Raw genomic sequence first — 15,753 nt, 5'->3', positions numbered from 1 at the left:
TAAATGTCGATAGATAAATATCGATCGATAACTGGGGACAGATAAATGTGGATAGATAAATGTGGATCGATAAATGTGGATAGATAAATGTCGATAGATAAATGTGGATCGATAAATGTCGAAAGATAAATGTGGATAGATAAATGTGGATCGATAAATGTGGATCGATAAATGTGGATAGATAAATGTGGATCGATAAATGTCGATAGATAAATGTGGATAGATAAATGTGGATCGATAAATGTGGATCGATAAATGTGGATAGATAAATGTGGATCGATAAATGTGGATAGATAAATGTGGATCGATAAATGTCGATAGATAAATGTGGATCGATAAATGTCGATAGATAAATGTCGATAAATAAATGTCGATAGATAGATGTCGGGAGATAAATGTCGATAGATAGATGTCGATAGATAAATCGTCGCCCTAGTATTGGAGTGCCGTATACTCCAAATTGCATTTTTTTCAACTAGGTATGCAGTCGTATGTTTTCGAAGTTGCTCTTTTCAAATCTGCTAGATAAGTGTGGATAGATAAATGTGGATCGATAAATATCTCAAGATAAATGTGGATAGATAACTGTGGATAGATAAATGTGGATAGATAAATGTCGATAGATAAATGTCGATAGATAAATATTGATAGATAACTGGGGACAGATAAATGTGGATAGATAAATGTGGATCGATAAATGTGGATAGATAAATGTGGATAGATAAATGTCGAAAGATAAATGTCGATAGATAAATGTGGATAGATAAATGTGGATCGATAAATGTCTCAAGATAAATGTCGATAGATAAATGTCGATAGATAAATGTGGATAGATAAATGTGGATCGATAAATGTCTCAAGATAAATGTCGATAGATAAATGTGGATAGATAAATGTGGATAGATAAATGTCGATAGATAAATGTCGATAGATAAATATTGATAGATAACTGGGAACAGATAAATGTGGATAGATAAATGTGGATCGATAAATGTGGATCGATAAATGTGGATAGATAAATGTCGATAGATAAATGTGGTTAGATAAATGTGGATCGATAAATGTGGATCGATAAATGTGGATAGATAAATGTCGATAGATAAATGTGGATAGATAAATGTGGATAGATAAATGTGGATAGATAAATGTCGATAGATAAATGTGGATAGATAAATGTGGATCGATAAATGTCTCAAGATAAATGTCGATAGATAAATGTGGATAGATAAATGTGGATAGATAAATGTCGATAGATAAATGTCGATAGATAAATATTGATAGATAACTGGGAACAGATAAATGTGGATAGATAAATGTGGATCGATAAATGTGGATCGATAAATGTGGATAGATAAATGTCGATAGATAAATGTGGATAGATAAATGTGGATCGATAAATGTGGATAGATAAATGTGGATCGATAAATGTCGATAGATAAATGTGGATCGATAAATGTGGATAGATAAATGTGGATCGATAAATGTGGATAGATAAATGTGGATCGATAAATGTCTCAAGATAAATGTGGATAGATAAATGTGGATAGATAAATGTGGATAGATAAATGTCGATAGATAAATGTGGATAGATAAATGTGGATCGATAAATGTCTCAAGATAAATGTCGATAGATAAATGTCGATAGATAAATGTGGATAGATAAATGTGGATAGATAAATTCCGATAGATAAATGTCGATAGATAAATATCGATCGATAACTGGGGACAGATAAATGTGGATAGATAAATGTGGATCGATAAATGTGGATAGATAAATGTCGATAGATAAATGTGGATCGATAAATGTGGATAGATAAATGTGGATAGATAAATGTGGATCGATAAATGTGGATCGATAAATGTGGATAGATAAATGTGGATCGATAAATGTCGATAGATAAATGTGGATAGATAAATGTGGATCGATAAATGTGGATCGATAAATGTGGATAGATAAATGTGGATCGATAAATGTGGATAGATAAATGTGGATCGATAAATGTCGATAGATAAATGTGGATCGATAAATGTGGATAGATAAATGTGGATAGATAAATGTCGATAGATAAATGTCGAAAGATAAATGTCGATAGATAAATGTGGATAGATAAATGTGGATCGATAAATGTCTCAAGATAAATGTCGATAGATAAATGTGGATAGATAAATGTAAATAGATAAATGTCGATAGATAAATGTCGATAGATAAATATTGATAGATAACTGGGAACAGATAAATGTGGATAGATAAATGTGGATCGATAAATGTGGATCGATAAATGTGGATAGATAAATGTCGATAGATAAATGTGGATAGATAAATGTGGATCGATAAATGTGGATAGATAAATGTGGATCGATAAATGTCGATAGATAAATGTGGATCGATAAATGTGGATAGATAAATGTGGATCGATAAATGTGGATAGATAAATGTGGATCGATAAATGTCTCAAGATAAATGTGGATAGATAAATGTGGATAGATAAATGTGGATAGATAAATGTGGATAGATAAATGTCGATAGATAAATGTGGATAGATAAATGTGGATCGATAAATGTCTCAAGATAAATGTCGATAGATAAATGTCGATAGATAAATGTGGATAGATAAATGTGGATAGATAAATTCCGATAGATAAATGTCGATAGATAAATATCGATCGATAACTGGGGACAGATAAATGTGGATAGATAAATGTGGATCGATAAATGTGGATAGATAAATGTCGATAGATAAATGTGGATCGATAAATGTCGAAAGATAAATGTGGATAGATAAATGTGGATCGATAAATGTGGATCGATAAATGTGGATAGATAAATGTGGATCGATAAATGTCGATAGATAAATGTGGATAGATAAATGTGGATCGATAAATGTGGATCGATAAATGTGGATAGATAAATGTGGATCGATAAATGTGGATAGATAAATGTGGATCGATAAATGTCGATAGATAAATGTGGATCGATAAATGTGGATAGATAAATGTGGATAGATAAATGTGGATAGATAAATGTGGATAGATAAATGTCTATAGATAAATGTCGAAAGATAAATGTCGATAGATAAATGTGGATAGATAAATGTGGATCGATAAATGTCTCAAGATAAATGTCGATAGATAAATGTGGATAGATAAATGTGGATAGATAAATGTCGATAGATAAATGTCGATAGATAAATATTGATAGATAACTGGGAACAGATAAATGTGGATAGATAAATGTGGATCGATTAATGTGGATCGATAAATGTGGATAGATAAATGTCGATAGATAAATGTGGATAGATAAATGTCGATAGATAAATGTGGATCGATAAATGTCGAAAGATAAATGTGGATAGATAAATGTGGATCGATAAATGTGGATCGATAAATGTGGATAGATAAATGTGGATCGATAAATGTCGATAGATAAATGTGGATAGATAAATGTGGATCGATAAATGTGGATAGATAAATGTGGATCGATAAATGTGGATAGATAAATGTGGATCGATAAATGTCGATAGATAAATGTGGATCGATAAATGTCGATAGATAAATGTCGATAAATAAATGTCGATAGATAGATGTCGGGAGATAAATGTCGATAGATAGATGTCGATAGATAAATCGTCGCCCTAGTATTGGAGTGCCGTATACTCCAAATTGCATTTTTTTCAACTAGGTATGCAGTCGTATGTTTTCGAAGTTGCTCTTTTCAAATCTGCTAGATAAGTGTGGATAGATAAATGTGGATCGATAAATGTCTCAAGATAAATGTGGATAGATAAATGTGGATAGATAAATGTGGATAGATAAATGTCGATAGATAAATGTGGATAGATAAATGTGGATCGATAAATGTCTCAAGATAAATGTCGATAGATAAATGTGGATAGATAAATGTGGATAGATAAATGTGGATAGATAAATGTGGATAGATAAATGTCGATAGATAACTGGGGACAGATAAATGTGGATAGATAAATGTGGATCGATAAATGTGGATAGATAAATGTGGATAGATAAATGTCGATAGATAAATGTGGATAGATAAATGTGGATCGATAAATGTCGATAGATAAATGTGGATCGATAAATGTGGATAGATAAATGTGGATCGATAAATGTGGATAGATAAATGTTAATCGATAAATGTGGATCGATAAATGTGGATCGATAAATGTGGATAGATAAATGTGGATAGATAAATGTGGATCGATAAATGTGGATAGATAAATGTAAATCGATAAATGTCGATAGATAAATGTGGATAGATAAATGTGGATCGATAAATGTGGATCGATAAATGTGGATAGATAAATGTGGATCGATAAATGTGGATAGGTAAATGTGGATCGATAAATGTGAATAGATAAATGTGGATAGATAAATGTGTATAGATAAATGTGGATCGATAAATGTCGATAGATAACTGGGGAAAGATAAATGTGGATAGATTGTGATGCTTTTTTGCTTATGCTGAGGTAAGCTCAGGGGGGTTCCAGGATTCTTCCCAAAGAAGCAACAAAACTTGGGTTTTTGAAAGTTCCAAACTCAAGGAAACAGCCTTTTAATCCTTAATTTCAATCGGTTTTATTTATTGTTCACTTCAAGCTTATTATACATATACAATGTCTTAATCTTTACTTATAACAAGTTACTTCATATATTCTGGTGTCCCCGGTACACAATCCGAAGAGAAATCTGGTCGAAACTCACACTGAGAATAAATGTCCAACGAGAAACTCAAACGATAAGTCTATGGAATCCGAATGGAATCCTAAGTCTGGTCGGAACTCGGCAGGAGAACCTATGTCCAACGAGAAGCTCGAAGGAGTAGTCTATGGGATCCTAATGGAAACCCTTATGTCCCCAGTACACAACCTGGAGAGGATTCTGGACGGAACTCGTTAGGAGAACCTATGTCCAATGAGCTAGGAAACTCAAAGGAGAAGTCATTGGAATCCAAATGGAATCCTATGTCCCCACAATACGGAGAGAAGTCTGGTCGGAACTCGGCAGGAGAACCTATGTCCAACGAGAAGCTCGAAGGAGTAGTCTATGGGAATCCCAATAGAAACCCTTATGTCCCCAAAATGTGGAGATAATTCTGGTCGGAACTCACTAGGAGAACCTTTGTCCAAAGAGAAGCTCGATGGAGTAGTCTGCGGGAATCCCAATGGAAACCCTTATGTCCCCAAAATGTGGAGATAATTCCGGTATAATTTGTTAGTATAATAATAATTTCCTGTTCTAAATTCTATTGTAAACTACCTGTGTTTATTTCTGATTCCCTAATATAACTAGCTACTTAATTACTATTTAGGACCAAAAATTCAAGAAAATGACGATCAAGAAGAGCTGCCTCTAATTGCCAAGTCTCTTTCCGGGTCTACTTGGCTCTGTGTCTATACACTAAATGAATAGGTACTTGGAAACAGAGAATCGCAAGATCGACCATTTTGTGATAATTTTTGCTTCCTCATATGATATCGGCGGGTGAAACTCACTGTGAACTGTAACGCAGTCAAAAGTTAAATTTATATGAAAACATGAATTCTTATTTCTTTGTTTATTCTTTTGTTTTAAATAATGTGGCTACGTCACATGGCATGCGTATGCATTTCAGAGAAGATAATGTGTGGGCATTGCGGGTATGCCTATTGTGTATAATTACTTATACAATTTTCATTTCTTTATTGGAAATGGATATAAGTTGTGACGCATCGTCACAGTCCCTCCTTACTTTAGTAAACGAGAACCCTCTCGTTTTAATTTATTTAAAAATTTGAAATTTATTTTTATAATTAAAAAAAATTATAATTTTACTTTACTTAAAAATTAATTAAATTTATCTTAACTAAAAAAAAAATAATAATTCAGGCGGATATTTATCGATCCACATTTATCGATCCAGATTTATCTATCCACATTTATCTATCCACATTTATCTTATCTATCCACATTTATCTATCCACATTTATCAAGAGACATTTATCTATCCACATTTATCTAGAGACATTTATCTATCCACATTTATCTAGAGACATTTATCTATCGACATTTATCTATCCACATTTATCTAGAGACATTTATCTAGCGACATTTATCTATCGACATTTATCTAGCGACATTTATCTATCGACATTTATCTAGCGACATTTATCTATCGACATTTATCTATCCACATCTATCTATCCACATTTATCTATCCACATTTATCAATCCACATTTATCTATCCACATTTATCTATCCACATTTATCAATCCACATTTATCTATCCACATCTATCTATCCACAATTATCAATCCACATTTATCTATCCACATCTATCTATCCACATTTATCTATCCACATCTATCTATCCACATTTATCAATCCACATTTTTTATCAATCCACATTTATCTATCGACATTTATCTTGAGACATTTATCTATCCACATTTATCTAGAGACATTTATCTAGAGACATTTATCTATCGACATTTATCTATCCTCATTTATCTATCCACATTTATCTATCGACATTTATCTATCGACATTTATCTATCCACATTTATCTATCCACATTTATCTATCGACATTTATCTATCCACATTTATCTATCCACATTTATCTAGAGACATTTATCTAGCGACATTTATCTATCCACATTTATCTAGAGACATTTATCTATCGACATTTATCTATCGACATTTATCCATCCACATTTATCTATCCACATTTATCTAGAGACATTTATCTATCCACATTTATCTATCCACATTTATCTAGAGACATTTATCTAGCGACATTTAGCTGGCGACTTTTATCTAGAGACATTTACTACCCAGATTTATCTATCCACATTTATCTATCGACATTTATCCATCCACATTTATCTATCCACATTTATCTAGAGACATTTATCTATCCACATTTATCTATCCACATTTATCTAGAGACATTTATCTAGCGACATTTATCTATCCACATTTATCTAGAGACATTTATCTATCCACATTTATCTATCCTCATTTATCTATCCACATTTATCTATCGACATTTATCTATCGACATTTATCTATCCACATTTATCTATCCACATTTATCTATCGACATTTATCTATCCACATTTATCTATCCACATTTATCTAGAGACATTTATCTAGCGACATTTATCTATCCACATTTATCTAGAGACATTTATCTATCGACATTTATCTATCGACATTTATCCATCCACATTTATCTATCCACATTTATCTAGAGACATTTATCTATCGACATTTATCCATCCACATTTATCTATCCACATTTATCTATCGACATTTATCTTGAGACATTTATCTATCCACATTTATCTATCCACATTTATCTATCCACATTTATCTATCCACATTTATCTATCGACATTTATCTTGAGACATTTATCTATCCACATTTATCTATCCACATTTATCGAGCGACATTTATCTAGCGACAGTTATCTATCCACATTTATCTATCCACATTTATGTATCGACATTTATCTATCCACATTTATATATCCACATTTATCTAGAGACATTTATCTAGCGACATTTATCTAGCGACATTTATCTATCGACATTTATCCATCCACATTTATCTATCCACATTTATCTATCGACATTTATCTATCCACATATATCTAGAGACATTTATCTATCCACATTTATCTTTCGACATTTATCTATCCACATTTATCTATCTCTCGAGACATTTCCCATGAGACATTTATCATGAGATATTTCTCATGAGACATTTATCATGAGATATTTCTCATGAGACATTTATCATGAGACATTTATCTTGAGACATTTATCATGAGACATTTATCATGAGACATTTATCATGAGACATTTATCATGAGTCATTTCTCTCGAGACATTTCCTATGAGACATTTATCATGAGACATTTCTCGTTAGAAATTTCTCATGAGACATGTCTCATGGAAGTGAGACATGTTTTCAGAAATTAAAGCAGGAACATAACGAAGCGCTCTTTTGATGAGTTGACAGAAGTAATTAAATAAGAGTTTCAAATCCAGAATCTTACTTTAAAGTCAACGTTTACATACATATTTCGATGGGTTAAATTTTACAAGCGTTTTGCAAAATTTAAATTTTTTTTGCAGATTTTTAAGTAACCTAGACCGAAATGAATCGCTTACATTCCCGATTTTGTAGAAAACTAATCCAGCTGCAAATCCGAGGTTTCAGCATTGCATTTCGGTTTGGGTTACTTCAAATTTTTGCCAAATAGTCCGGAAAACTATACAAAAATGCGTTTCACTTTTCGAACCCATGCGTTGTTAAGGCTTAAGGCTGTATCCAAGTCTAGCAGATGAAGGGGGCCTCCAAGAAAATGTGGATACAGGACCCCCAAAGGGCTAGTTACGCCACTGCTCAGAAAGCAAATATCCAAGAATCGTTTGGTTTTCAGATATCAATAGAGCTTTAAAAGACCTTTCCTTTGATATCTCACTCGATAAATTTAGAGGAAATTTTTCAAAATAATTTTTTTTTTGGCAAGGGGTTAACCTTGCTTTTTTGTCGAAAATCAAAAAAAAAAAAATTATATAGAATTTTTGTTATCTAAATGCAAAAGCCTGTTTACTGTGAACTTTTGTCTGTAAACCAAAATTTAAATCGTGACTTTTGTCCGCAGATGTAAGAAAAAACAATGTTTGGGCGCAAATAACTCAGAAACCAAATATTCAAGAAATTTTTGGTTTTCAGATATGAAAAGAGGTCAAAAAGACCTTTATTTTGCTACCTCACTCGATGAATTTAGAAGAAATTTTTCTAAATGTATTTTTTTTCGACAAGGGTTAACCTCAAAAACTGTTAAAAAAGGGTATTTTTGATTTTCTAACGGTAAAATCTCAAAAACGTGATGTGATAGAATTTTTCTGATTTCGGATTCGTGTTCAGCATACGAAAAACCATTAGAAAAGTATACTCTCACTTCTATAAAAAAAAAACTTTTCGATTAGTGAAATCGAATTGGGCAGAAAAAATGAATGGATTAAGATTTGAATATCTGAAGATATAAAAATTATGGCAATTTGATTTAAACACCGTTAAAAAGAAGCATATTTCTTCTAAAAATAGAGCCATTATTTGAGTTCCCACCATTATTATTAACAGAGTTATTAACAAAAACGTGAGTGAAAGTACGTAAAAGTACGTTTTTTCATAACTAATTAAGCTCGTAAAAAACGAATAGCTCGATAGAAAATTTTAAATAAGCTTTTTTCTTACTATTTAGACCCTTAAAGGAACATTTCTGCTTAAAAAAATCTGGAGTGCAAGACACTTCGAGTAGTGTCGCGTTCAAACGACCCGTGGGTTAACCTTTATTTTTTTCTGGAAAATAAAAAAAAAAAATTATATTATGTAAGTTGACCTTAAAGAAGCTTTTGGATTTCAATTATGAATGGAAATTAAAGAGACAAGTTTTTTAAGGTCTTACTTTTTGAATTTGGAGGAAGTGAAAAAAACATATTATTTTTTTGAGAAAATATATAAAAAAATTGATTTGTAATAATATAATAGCAACAAGACCTAAATAAATATAATGGGCTTTATTCACAAATAAAGCTTTTTTTTTTTGAGGTCTCACTCCATGCATTTGGAGGAAATTTTTGAAATGCATTTTTCACAAAATCAAAAAAAAAAAATAGATTTGTAATTTTTGTAGGTACCTTAAATCATAGGTCCGTTCATTTGATTTTAAAGAGATATTTCTTTCTTTTAAGATCTCACTCAGGCATTTCGAGACATTTTTAAATTAATTTTATTTTTTCGACAACGGGTTAAACCTTGGAATTTTTCGAAAATCTAAAAAAAAATATGTATGTAGGTATATGTAATTTTGGTACCTTAATGCTCACTATGAACATTTCTCTCTTTGAGGTCTGACTTTCTGTATTTGATGGACATTTTTTTTTTATTCTTTTTTTTTTTTTGACAAATTCATTTTACAATCCATAAAATTTATTATTTTAAACGAAAAATTCTGCGCAATTTCAATTGAATTGAAAAAAAAAAAAGGAAATAAAGAAATCATTTATTCTTATATTGAAAGGGAAAGTATCAATAAATTTCATCCTTTTCCTTTTGCCAATAATATTCTACTATTTTTTTGCATCGTCTTCCTCCCTAAGGACCTCATCTTTCTTCCAAGCAATTTCCGAATTCTTTCAATAAATGTTGGCACACTAAAAATATGCTTCTCTTTTCCGCCAAAAAAAGCAACGAAAAAAGGAATTTATATAATATCCAAAATGTTGGCAATTCCCAAAACTATTTTGAAGGCTTATATAGAGGTATGCAAGTCGAAGGATGTTAAGAAAAAAACGAAAATTTTCCCACATTTCGTTTCAATAAATGTTGAACATTCATATAAATAGTTTTCAAAGCTACGAGTGTTTAAGAGGGTTGTGGAAGGAGACAAAAAAGGAACAGAAACCCTTCAATTGGCATTTGAAATATATGTTCAAAGTGCACTTGCTGGGATCTCATAATTTCATTTGAAGCTTGCAAACATGGTTTCCTACGAGTGTAACCCTCCTGCAAACACCAGCATTCCCATGAATCTTCTCGGCTAAAGAACAATGAACTGAGTCTAAAGTTAATATTCTTCTTTATGGGTTTCGCGTTTCTCTCGAAAAAAAAAAAATATGAGAAGGAATTGGAAGGTATCCTTGACAATTTTTCACTTTTAAACACAAGAGAAGACTAAGGGCACGCCAAAGTCTTCGTTTTGTTCTTTATTTTTGGCAAAAAAGTATGAAGTATCCATATCATATAGACTCCTTTTAGTTTTCTAGCATCCGAGATTAATGTAAAATGAACGTGAAAGAAGTTTTCTCTCTTCTTCCATCGCACACAACTCCAAATGAAAATTCAAATTTCAGGTACCTACTCGTAATTTTTTAATAAAAATAAATTGCAAGTAATGAATATTCATTCAAAAGCGGAGCGGAGTTTCAAGGAGAAACACACACTAATGGCTCTGTGCACTGAAATGATGATCAATATTCTAAGGCGTAATTGATGCACAGAAAAGTGTGCGCCAGGATGTTGTTTCCATCATCATCATCATCGCATCCTTGTGTTCGATATATTCCAAGGAAAAAGTTTCTCCTCGTTATTATGGTGTATTCGAATTTCTCATCCTGACAGAATCAAAAAACAGGGATAAAATTCTTCCTTTCTTCCTTTTTTACATATAATATTGATCCTCCAAAGTTTCACATTGAATATTGTGTATGATTATTTGATTTTATTTCAAACGGGAACGACGAACGACGACGAGATAGGATATCCTCTATTAAATCAGATTTGAATCGAATCAGATACATATATGAATTCTTTTTTTTTCTTTCTACAGGATACCTAGCTACTATTTGTTCTCTTTCATAATAATGGCGCATGTGTGTAAGAAGTTTTTCCTTTTTTTATAAAAGTTGGAGTTAAAAAAGGAAGCAATTCTTTAATGCATTATGCATGAGAAGAATTGTGACACATTGGCAAAGTTTCTTTATTTTTTTTTTCGATTTTTTTTTTTTTTTGTTAAATTAAATAAGACCCGATCTGTGTAGTATAAGGATGATGATGTGGATGTTGGATAATTCAAATACACACGAGAATTGTTTTAAATTCATGAACAAACTATAGCAGGTGACATTAAATTGAATGATATGGATTTGCTTTTAATGCAAATGAGGTAGTTTTTTTCTTTTGCTTCTTTTGATTGATTTTGAAGTTGAAACATCAAATTCAATGAAGTATAAATTTAGGTATATTAATATTTCAGTTACATACAGTTCGATTTTTTTTTTAATTTGAAAAGATGTCAGTGTGAATGTTTTATTGTAGATGCAGTTATTGATTTATTGGAAACTCTTCTACCTACACATAATTTTTGTTGGTCTTAAAGTTAATATTTACTATAACCCGCTGGAGTTTTAAAGAAAAATCTCCATATTACTAAAGATTTGTTAATAAAACTGATTCATAAAATTTGGTCTTATATAAATGTGACAGCCAATAATTACACGGGTACACTGTGGCGTATGTGTAACATTTTTTTTTTGCAATAAGGGTTGACTCTAATTCATTGCACAAGCTTTTGGACCCTGCCAATGGCAATGGTTCAAATCTTATAAACAAATTGACACCGATTGGAATGTAACCTAGAGGGTCGAATTCTCTTCAATTACACCGGCACACAAAAAAAAAAAGTGTCATGAACCAGAAACCAGACCTATCTTTCTATATGTTTTTGGGCACGCTGAATCCGAATTTGAAGTCCGTTTGGTCCCATCACCCTCCAGTTTTGAGCTGTGAGTGCATTTTGTTTGAATTTTTATGACTTTTTTGGAGTTTTTTGCATTTTTCTCAAAACTGAAGGGTGACCGGGCAAAACGGACTTGAAATCGGATTCAGCGGTCCCAAAAACATATAGAAAGATAGGTCTGCTTCCTGGTACATGAAACTTTTTTTTTTGTGTGCCGGGTATGACAGCGACATGTCGCGACAGTGCTAGCACACAAAAAAAAAAGTTGTATGAACCAGAAACCAGACCTATCTTTCTATATGTTTTTGGGACCGCTGAATCCGAATTTCAAGTCCGTTTTGCCCGGTAACCCTCCAGTTTTGAGAAAAGTGTACAAAAGACCCCAAAAACTACCTTTTTTTGAGTTCTTTGCATATTACTCAAAACTGGAGGGTGACAGGGCCAAACGGACTTGAAATTCGGATTCAGCGGGTCCAAAAACATATAGAAAGATAGGTCTGGTTTCTGGTTCATGACACTTTTTTTTTTTTGTGTGCCGGTGTTATCAATACAGCATTTGTAGGGTCTTAGAAATTTATCTCTCTATCTATCTCTCGAAATTTCCGTTCGGGGTTCTGTCGTACATCCCCTTACAACGTGACCATACTCTAGGGTCAAATGGTTCAAGTAGTGTGATTAGCTCATATGAATAAAGGTTAAAATTGGTGTCAATTGAAAAATGCGTTGATATAGAAAATTAAAAAATAATGATTGCCATTATTAAAAAGAATTTATATGCGGCGTCAACCATACAACATATTAATTCTGCATAATATAATATTTTTAGTTAAATCAAACAAATTTAAAAAAAAGTATAAAAGAGAATATTGATCTATATAAGGGGTTACTGGTAACCCTTTTTAAATAAAGAAGAAAAAAAAACACAAGAGATGACACTCGAAATGTCTAAGCTAAAATCGTTTGTATATTAAAGCCTTTTACTAAATAACAACTCACATAATTAGGCTTTTTGGTCAGAAAAAAAATGTTTGTAATATTTTTGCGTTGAAAAGGGTTACCTTACTTGCTTATAAGAGAAGTATTGTAAGTAGATACAAAGAAACAGATATTCTCCGTTTATAAACAAATACCCTTTCTCATGGATAAAAAAAAATTGTTATTACCGTTACTTTTCACAGAACAATTTATTTTTTTAATATAAGAATATCTCAAAAATAGCTATGTTCAATATTGACATATTTTTTCCCTCTACTTGAACTTTTTCACCATTTTCAATGAACATTTTTGCAGAAAAAAGAATAAATTATTTCCTCTAACTCGAATTTCCCTCTTACTCGAATCAATTTTTGTGTCCCGAAAGTTCGACTTAGAGGTTATCGGCTGTATTTTCAAAAAGTTGAGAAATCAATGTTTCGAAAACGGGACATTGGATTTTTTAAATTTTCATTTTAGGTGTTTTTTTTAATAATAACTTGCTACGAGTAATAATTTTTGAAAAATGGCATTCCAAATGATTTATTTATTATTATTATTTTTTTTTTTTTTTTGAAAGTTTAAAAGTTTAAAATTTTTTAATTAAAAAAAAAACAGTTCGAATGGTTTTAAAAAAAAACTAACTGTTTTGGTACACAAGAAATCAATATGTATCATACTTTCGTTTACAGGTCGAAACCGATAAAAAGATTTTTTTGTAATTTTAAAAATAATTTTTTTTTTTAATGTAAAAAAAATCAAGCAGCTAAATTTTCTTTTGAAAATATTTTTGTTATTATTTATGAATTTTCACATATTTTATATAGGTACCTATGAATTTTCTAACAACGCTCTAAAAAGACCCAATCGTGTATTTTATTTATTTATCTCTCATTTTTTTGACACCAACACCTTTTACTTTATGAACAAAATAGCTCAACGGTCGTCTTACTGACTGATTTGATTATAACACTTTGAACCAAAATAATTGAGTTTTAATATTTTTTTGGATACAATTTTCAATCAGTAAATTCTATTAATGTTTTCAGTGATTCAAATACAAAATATTGCAAATAAAAGCATAATACCAAAATGCTTACAGCTTACAACAAAATATACTAAAGTTACGTAAAAATTTTAATTTACATAAATATTCAACAATTTTTTCACATTACATTTTTCATGTTTCGCAAGGCTAAAATTTGCAGTAAAAAATATTGAAATGAATCCGTTAAAAAACTTTACCAATTTAAAAAAAAAAATATAAATTGTGGAACATAAGGATTTGAAAATAACGCAGAAAATGTTCCAAATATTGTGATCAGTACAATTTTAAAAATTGTCAAACCACAAAAAGTTCATCTTTGTTTTTATCTCTAGTTTTTCATACACAGTTGAAAGTAATATTTTTTGCACCCAAACTGGGTATTATTCCAGGACACTTTTGTGGTCCTTAAATTGATTAAAATAATTTCCTCGTTAATATGTAATATTGCACATTCCTTTGGATGACGACGAACGTTTCCTCTCTCTTTCTCTGTGTTTTAATAATTCAATTAAACTTTCAGTGCAAAGATTTTGTCGCAAATTCAACCTAAAGCATTATTATTCCCTCAAACCATCATCACAGCATCGCAATTTACCACCCACCTCTGTTCTGTACTAAATATTAGAGTCTCGTTGCTGTTGTATATGTAAATATTGGTCGTGAAACATTTCTTCATATCCATTTCTCTGCTGGGCGATAAAGGTCCGCACACTCTGTGACACAATGTGGCAATTATGCGCGTTCTCGAATTGAAATTTAGCCTGTCGAGGTCGACTCTGTGTGACTCTGTGGCTGGGTAGGATACCTCCTTCTTTCTCTCTCACTCTGTCATTACACAGCCTTGATGATGTGATGAGGAGGGGGGTGGTCTCAGGAATTTTATCTAAAGGACCTTGCTATTACTACGTTGATGCCATCCACAGCTGTTACTGTGCTCTGTTCTGTTGCTTCAACCATCATCGTCGAAATATAATTGCACAATGTGCGACTGAACTTACAGCTATAAATGGAAATTACCAACCAACCAACATTCCCTTCCTTCCCTCTTTTGCCCTTTTATACACAAATTTTGCTATAAGCTAGACCGTAACTGTGAAATAATTTCCAGCTTTTCATTTGCGGAATTTTAATGAGATTGCACTTTGCGGTGCATTTTGATTCGATACACACACACGCACAAATCAGTATAACTTTAATAAGCTGAAAGGTTCGGAATAAATGGGTAGAACAGAGGGATGGGGTAATTATTGGTTTGGTTAAACGGAGGGGTGGTAAATTAAATGAAGCTTTTCTTTACTTTGTTGCATTGGTGGATATATGCGGTTGCAATGAAAGAAAGTCCATTAATTTATTGTTTACTCGGCTAAATGTTCTGTGTTGATTTAATACCACGCCAACTGATTTTATTTGCATTAATCCTTATAA

The 15,753-nt window shown here is 31.6% G+C and overlaps 1 protein-coding gene across 1 annotated transcript in view; it reads left to right on the top strand.

The window, feature by feature from the left end:
- The window catches only part of LOC129909204 (cuticle protein 16.5-like), a 79,524-nt gene that overhangs the window by 42,487 nt on the left and 21,284 nt on the right, over positions 1–15,753 (top strand). The gene's annotated exons all lie outside the window — the stretch shown is intronic.

The sequence above is a fragment of the Episyrphus balteatus genome, chromosome 2 (genome assembly GCF_945859705.1).
Source record: "Episyrphus balteatus chromosome 2, idEpiBalt1.1, whole genome shotgun sequence".
NCBI classification, from domain to species: Eukaryota; Metazoa; Arthropoda; class Insecta; order Diptera; family Syrphidae; genus Episyrphus; species Episyrphus balteatus.
This window is presented reverse-complemented; position numbering and strand designations above follow the sequence as displayed.